The 6570-nt window shown below is 41.6% G+C and overlaps 1 pseudogene; it reads left to right on the top strand.

Annotated features, from left to right (window-relative positions):
* The first annotated feature begins 646 nt into the window (after positions 1–646).
* LOC140128799 (olfactory receptor 5G29-like) lies at positions 647–1594 on the top strand (annotated as a pseudogene).
* The last annotated feature ends 4976 nt before the right edge of the window (positions 1595–6570 follow it).

Here is a 6570-nt window from a genome sequence, read left to right as displayed (position 1 = left end):
AAATGGCTGTTTGTTTTTATAGGGCTGTGACATCACATAAGCCTGCCGGTCGCTGATTGGCTTACATGTCTGCACATGTGATCGAGGGTGTTCCTTTCTTCTTCCCAGAGTTCTCTGCCCCATGTAACACGTAAGGGGAGGGAAAAATTAGTTCCCACGAATCATCGTAAACTTTGGATTCTTGCAGAACGGATGTTTTCCTGAAATTCGAAACAAGTTCTGTTTTGTTAGAATCGATTCGCCCATCTGAATAATAATAATAATATAATTAATAATTTATCTCTCATGGTTAAATTATTTTTATCATCATTTTATCCTGAGATTCATTATCTTTAATATCGTGAGAGTCAGTAATTTCCTCTCTCATGATCCATCCCCAAGAATATGAGGTTCATCCACATAAAAAGAGAATGAGATCCTCAGTCTTTTTCATTTTCAGTAGAAACCCGGACACACCTCCAGGAGGCTCTAAAAATGTTTTCCCTTTTTCTCCATTTTGAGGCTCAATGAGGTGAAAAGAACTGGAACAAGGAAAGACAATAAACATCAATAAGAAATAACTTCTGGAGGCACAAAACTTATTTCCTGAAAAGAGTTTTCAGAAATCCAACACCTGTTAATTATTTTTAATCGAGGTCAAAAGAAAATGATAATGCAGGAGGTCAACCACACGACTGTCACCAAGTTTTTTATTCTAGGATTCCCGGATCTGAATGACTACAAGTTTCCTTTCTTCTCTATTGTTCTCCTCATCTATTCCATGACGATATGTGAGAACCTCTTGATCATTGTACTGGTGTCCACCAGCCAACGTCTCCGCTCTCCCATGTATTTCTTCCTGGGACATTTGGCCCTGTCAGACATGGTCCTTGTCACTAGTGTTGTCCCCAAGATGCTGGAGGTTATCATCAGGGAAGGGAGCGTTATACCTTATGTTGGGTGTTTAGCCCAGTTTTATCTTTATGGGGGTGTAGTCTGTGCTGACTGTTTTTTGCTGACAGCCATGTCCTATGACCGGTACTTGGCCATCTGTAAACCTCTACATTACACATCAATGATGAGTCCTAAGCTCAGATAACTCCTGATCTTCTCATCCTGGGCGCTTAGCTTTATGTTAGTGCTTATCACATTTTCACTTGTTTGTAGCTTGGACTTCTGTGGGCCAAATATTATTAACCATTTCTTTTGTGACTTTGCCCCTTTGTTAGAACTTTCTTGCTCAGATACCACCGGAGTGAGTATTGAGATGATCGTCCTTTCATTTCCAATTATTCTGTTACCTTTTATACTTGTTATCATGTCATACATCTCTATTTTTATCACCATATTTGGAATTTCCTCCACATCTGGTCGGCAGAAGACCTTCTCCACTTGTAGCTCCCACTTGGTGGTTGTCTCTACTTATTATGGCTCCATGCTCATCATCTACATGGTCCCTTACAGAGGACACTCCCTGCCTGTAAATAAGTTTATTTCCTTTGTCTACATTGTACTGACACCTCTTCTGAACCCCATGATCTACAGTCTAAGCAACAGAGAGATCCAGTCTGCCGTGTCCTTATATCTCGGAGCTTTTAGTAAGATCAACAGATGAATGTTGGGGATGAAGTAATAGCGATATGGAAAGGTTCTCCTGATTTCTTCATTTTCTGGTCAGGTTCTGCTGAAAAGTTTAAGGACTTCCAGCTAAATCCAGGCATGATGCACGTGAGTATCCAGTGGATCCAAACTGCAAAGTTTGGACACTTACCAACCATCCCGCAATTGGCTCAAACCCCCATGCCCACATGCCCTTAGAGCCTGCCATTGATGCTGTCAGCGATCATAGGTGTTAACTCTTTAAATCTCTTTGTCAAAGTCACCATTTATATCACAGTGGCTGTGGGCGCGATTTTCCATTACGGGGTTAAACGCAGTGAAAAACCATTATCATATTTTGATATATTGGCCATTTTTGTATGTGGCGATACCTAATGTGTTTATGATTTTTACTCTTAATTTATATTTATATCAGTTCTAAGGAAAGGGGGTGATTTGAGTTTTTAGGTTTTTTTATTATATATTTTTTTTTTTTACTTTTTTTTATTTTTACTATTTTTATTTTACTTTAACCCTAGGTTGTCTGTACGATCCTATCATGTACTGCCATACTACAGTATGGCTGTATATGGGGATTATACTCCTCATACATTACAATGTGCTGATAACACGTAATGCATGGGTTAACTCGAAGTATCCTCTGTATGTCACACGTTGGCTCCCGCTGTATGGAGAGGGCTCACGGGCTATAAGGTTACCGGTAACATTGGGGATAAAGCTAAGCTGCCAGAGGCATTTAAGATCCCAGCAGAGCGTGGGTGCCACCATATTGGATTTGATCGCCACCGCCTGCCCCCTGTGAAGTCATCAGGGTGTAGTTATCAGTTAATATGACAGCCTCAGGGTATACAAAGACCTGAGGCTGTCTGATTTTAACACATGCTACTTGCACATTGTAATAGATATAGAGGCACATTTACTTACCCGGTCCTGTCGCGATCCCGCAGTGCATTGTCCGACGAGGATTCAGATCCGACACGATTCACTAACCTCGTGCGCCCGAGTTCCTGTATCCATTGCTTCTGCGCCGAGGTCCGCGGGAGTTTACCTGCTTCTTCCTGGTGCATGTGAGTGCTTGATCTTGCGACACCATTCCTTTTTTAAATTCTACGGTTTGTCCGAATCCATCGGGTTGTCTGACGGCCACCGCCCCCAATTTCTGTTGCATGCAAGCCGGCGCCGATGCGCCTCGATCCGATCGCGTTCGCCAAAAACCAGGGACAATTCGCACAAAACGGTTATATTCGGGAAGCCCGCCGAAAGTACGGCTTTCAGACCCTCAGTAAATGAGCCCCATTGTGTAAAATCCCTCTCTACTGCCATACGGTATGGCAGTATATGGTAGGATCAATCAGACCACCTAGGGTTAAAGTACCCTAGAAGGTCTTAAAAATAGTAAAAAAAAAGTAAACAAAAAATAAAATTAAAAAAACTAAAAATTCATATCACCCCCTTTTCCTAGAACTGATATAAATCTAAATAAATAGTTAAAATCATAAACATGTTAGGAATCGCCGCGTCTCAGAGTGTTCTATCAAAATATAATAACGTTTTTTCCCAGCATTTAACCCCATAACAGAAAATATCGACCAAAATCGAAAATGCCACTTTTCTGCCATTTTGAAAAATTTTAAAAATGCAATAAAAAGTTATCAAAAGGCCGTACTGTCCTTGAAACAATAGCATTAAAAACATCATCAAAAGTCACGAAAAATGACAGCTCCATACACCGAAGTATGATAAACTGATTAGCGCCAGAACATGGCAAATGTAAAATGTATGAAAATATTATAAAACCTGTATAAATGTTGTATCTGCATTGCACCAATCCAAATAATAAAGGAGACCTGTCATTTGGGGCGCTCAGTGAAAGCCGTGAAATCCAAGCCCTCAAGAAAACTTTGCAAGTGCATTTTTTTCACCATTTTCACTGCACTTGGATTTTTTTTCCTGCTTCCCAGTACAAGGCATGAAAAATTACATCACCATCACTATGAAGTGCAGAGAGCTCTTTACAGGGAAAAATAAAAGTGTGGAGTGAAAAATGGAAATGCAAAAACAAAAAAGGGCCAAGTCATTAAGGGGTTAAACATATTTAAAAATAACAAAAATCAGATAAATGTGATCTCTCTGAAATAAATAAGTCATGTGGAGCACACAGAGAAGCCTGGACAAAAAAAGTGCAACAGTGATTGCCAATTCAACTGCACTTTTTTGTTTTTTTTATATTACACAGAATATTTATTGCTATCCCTCTCGGGAAAGTTCTGTGCGGTTACATAAGGAATGTGCTACAAAATAGACATATCAAGTATCTCCTTGTCTATACTGCCCCGAGCCGTCACATTGCTCATCCCATGAAGAGAAAACCGCTATAAATTACTGCTGTCTCCTTGTGTTTCCTGCCCCGAGCCGTCACATCGCTCATCCCGTGCAAAGAAAAATGCTATAAATTACTGCTGTCTCCTTGTGTTTCCTGCCCCGAGCCATCACATTGCTTGTCCCATGCAAATATAAAACTGCTATAAATTACTGCTGTCTCCTTGTGTTTCCTGCCCCGAGCCGTCACATCGCTTGTCCCATGCAAAAAGAAAACTGCTATAAATTACTGCTGTCTCCTTGTGTTTCCTGCTCCGAGCCATCACATCACTCATCCCGTGCAAAGAAAAATGCTATAAATTACTGCTGTCTCCTTGTGTTTCCTGCCCCGAGCCGTCAAATCGCTTGTCCCATGCAAAAAGAAAACTGCTATAAATTACTGCTGTCTCCTTGTGTTTCCTGCTCCAAGCCATCACATCACTCATCCCGTGCAAAGAAAAATGCTATAAATTACTGCTGTCTCCTTGTGTTTCCTGCCCCGAGCCGTCAAATCGCTTGTCCCATGCAAAAAGAAAACTGCTATAAATTACTGCTGTCTCCTTGTGTTTCCTGCCCCGAGCCATCACATCGCTCATCCCGTGCAAAGAAAAATGCTATAAATTACTGCTGTCTCCTTGTGTTTCCTGCCCCGAGCCATCACATTGCTTGTCCCATGCAAATATAAAACTGCTATAAATTACTGCTGTCTCCTTGTGTTTCCTGCCCCGAGCCATCACATCGCTCATCCCGTGCAAAGAAAAATGCTATAAATTACTGCTGTCTCCTTGTGTTTCCTGACCCGAGCCGTCACATTGCTTGTCCCGTGCAAAGAAAAATGCTATAAATTACTGCTGTCTCCTTGTGTTTCCTGACCCGAGCCGTCACATTGCTTGTCCCATGCAAAAAGAAAACTGCTATAAATTACTGCTGTCTCCTTGTGGTCCTGAGACAAATCTCAAAAGAGATTAAAAAGATGTATTTTTACCATGAATGCCACTAATAACCGCTGATGTACACACCCATAAATCACATGGTACTGCTGAAGAAAAATGTTATAAAATGGCAAAAGAAAACCTTACAAACTTGTTATTTCTATGTTCATATCACCCAGAAGACAAGGGTCACAAATAGGAAATGCAAACATTTTTTTTATTCTATTTCTACCAATAAGTTAATAAAAATGGATCAATTATATGAGGCCTTAAAAACCTTGACCTACAAAAAACAAGCCCTCGGTTAATTATAACTGAAAAGTTAAAGTTAAGTGTGAGGAGAAGGTTTTTGCAGGATCAGCCGACGTTTTGATTGATGCTATTTTGGGGGGCAGTGGTTTTTTATTCCCCCCCCCCCCATTTCAGCACTCACTATTTTTGGGAATATAATATTTATATTTTAAAATATCAGGTGTATTTGGAAGTGGCAAAGTGTTAGTTTTCTGTACGTTGATATTTTTACGTATTTCCTGGAAGAGGGGCATCTGGATATATACATATATTACCCATTAACCAGACATTTACTGTATAACTAACTGATCTGTTACCAGTGCAACATCTGTGTATGGATTTATGTATAGGATTCATCTAGAAAGTGATTGGTGACCCAGCCTGGGCCAGTGCTGGAGTGATACATGATGGCTGCCGCGCTCTACATGATTTTATTCCATGAAGGTCCTTGTGTATTCAGACAATAATCTGGGCTGAATCCTGACCTTTCCCAGAATCCTCCTTAACACATGAGGTGAGATTTATCGTGGAGCCCCCGACTGAGGAAGATTGACAGTCATCTTGTGTTTCTTCAATTTTCTAATAATTGTCCCCACAGTTGTTGCCTTATCACCGAGCTGCTGCCTATTGTCCCGCAGCCAGGGGCGTAACTAGTAATGACAGGACCACATAGCAAATTTTGTTTCCCCCCCTCCTCTCCCTACTTGGGAGTCTAAACTAGAAGGGCTCAAGCCAGTAATAGTTGATCGGTGGAGGTGCAATGTCTGCTGTTAGACCGATAAACTATCTGGCTTTTGGCTCCGCCCATCTCCGATTATTGGTGTTGTGTCCTGCACCCCCACAATCAGTTATAAATGACGTGTACTGTGGAGAGGTAAGTTATAAGTTTACATCTGCCTTACGCTTGCAGTTTTTCAGCCATTGAGTACAATGACTTTGTAGAGGCGTCGGCTCTCATCAGTTTTCCGAGGCTTCCAATCTTTCTACGGAGAAAATAGTCCTACAAGTTCTCCTTTCATGAAATAAAATCTGATGAAAACTGATGTTTCCAAACACTTATCGGAAACAATGGCGGCTATAACTGATGCATATTGTCTTCCTCTGATGTAACTCAAGAACCCACAGCATAAGGCCCCATTCACACTGCACATATGGGGACATATAACCGGCCCCAAGCTACGTCCCCATAGACAGCTATTGTGTCCCGGCGCCGGTACGGTGCACTGTACACAAGGAAAAGATAGAGCCGGTCTGTCTCTCCCCATACTGACGGCTGCACAGTGCACAGTGCCGAAGCACTCGCCCTTCTTCCTCCCCAGTCTGGCCCGGCTATGGCTGAGCGAGCACACATCCATGTGAACGCAGCCTAACACAGACGTGTTTGTGTGTA

This window comes from Engystomops pustulosus, chromosome 4 (assembly GCF_040894005.1).
Source record: "Engystomops pustulosus chromosome 4, aEngPut4.maternal, whole genome shotgun sequence".
Taxonomy (NCBI): domain Eukaryota; kingdom Metazoa; phylum Chordata; class Amphibia; order Anura; family Leptodactylidae; genus Engystomops; species Engystomops pustulosus.
The sequence above is the reverse complement of the archived record's forward strand: the minus strand, read 5'-3'. Positions and strand labels throughout refer to the sequence as shown.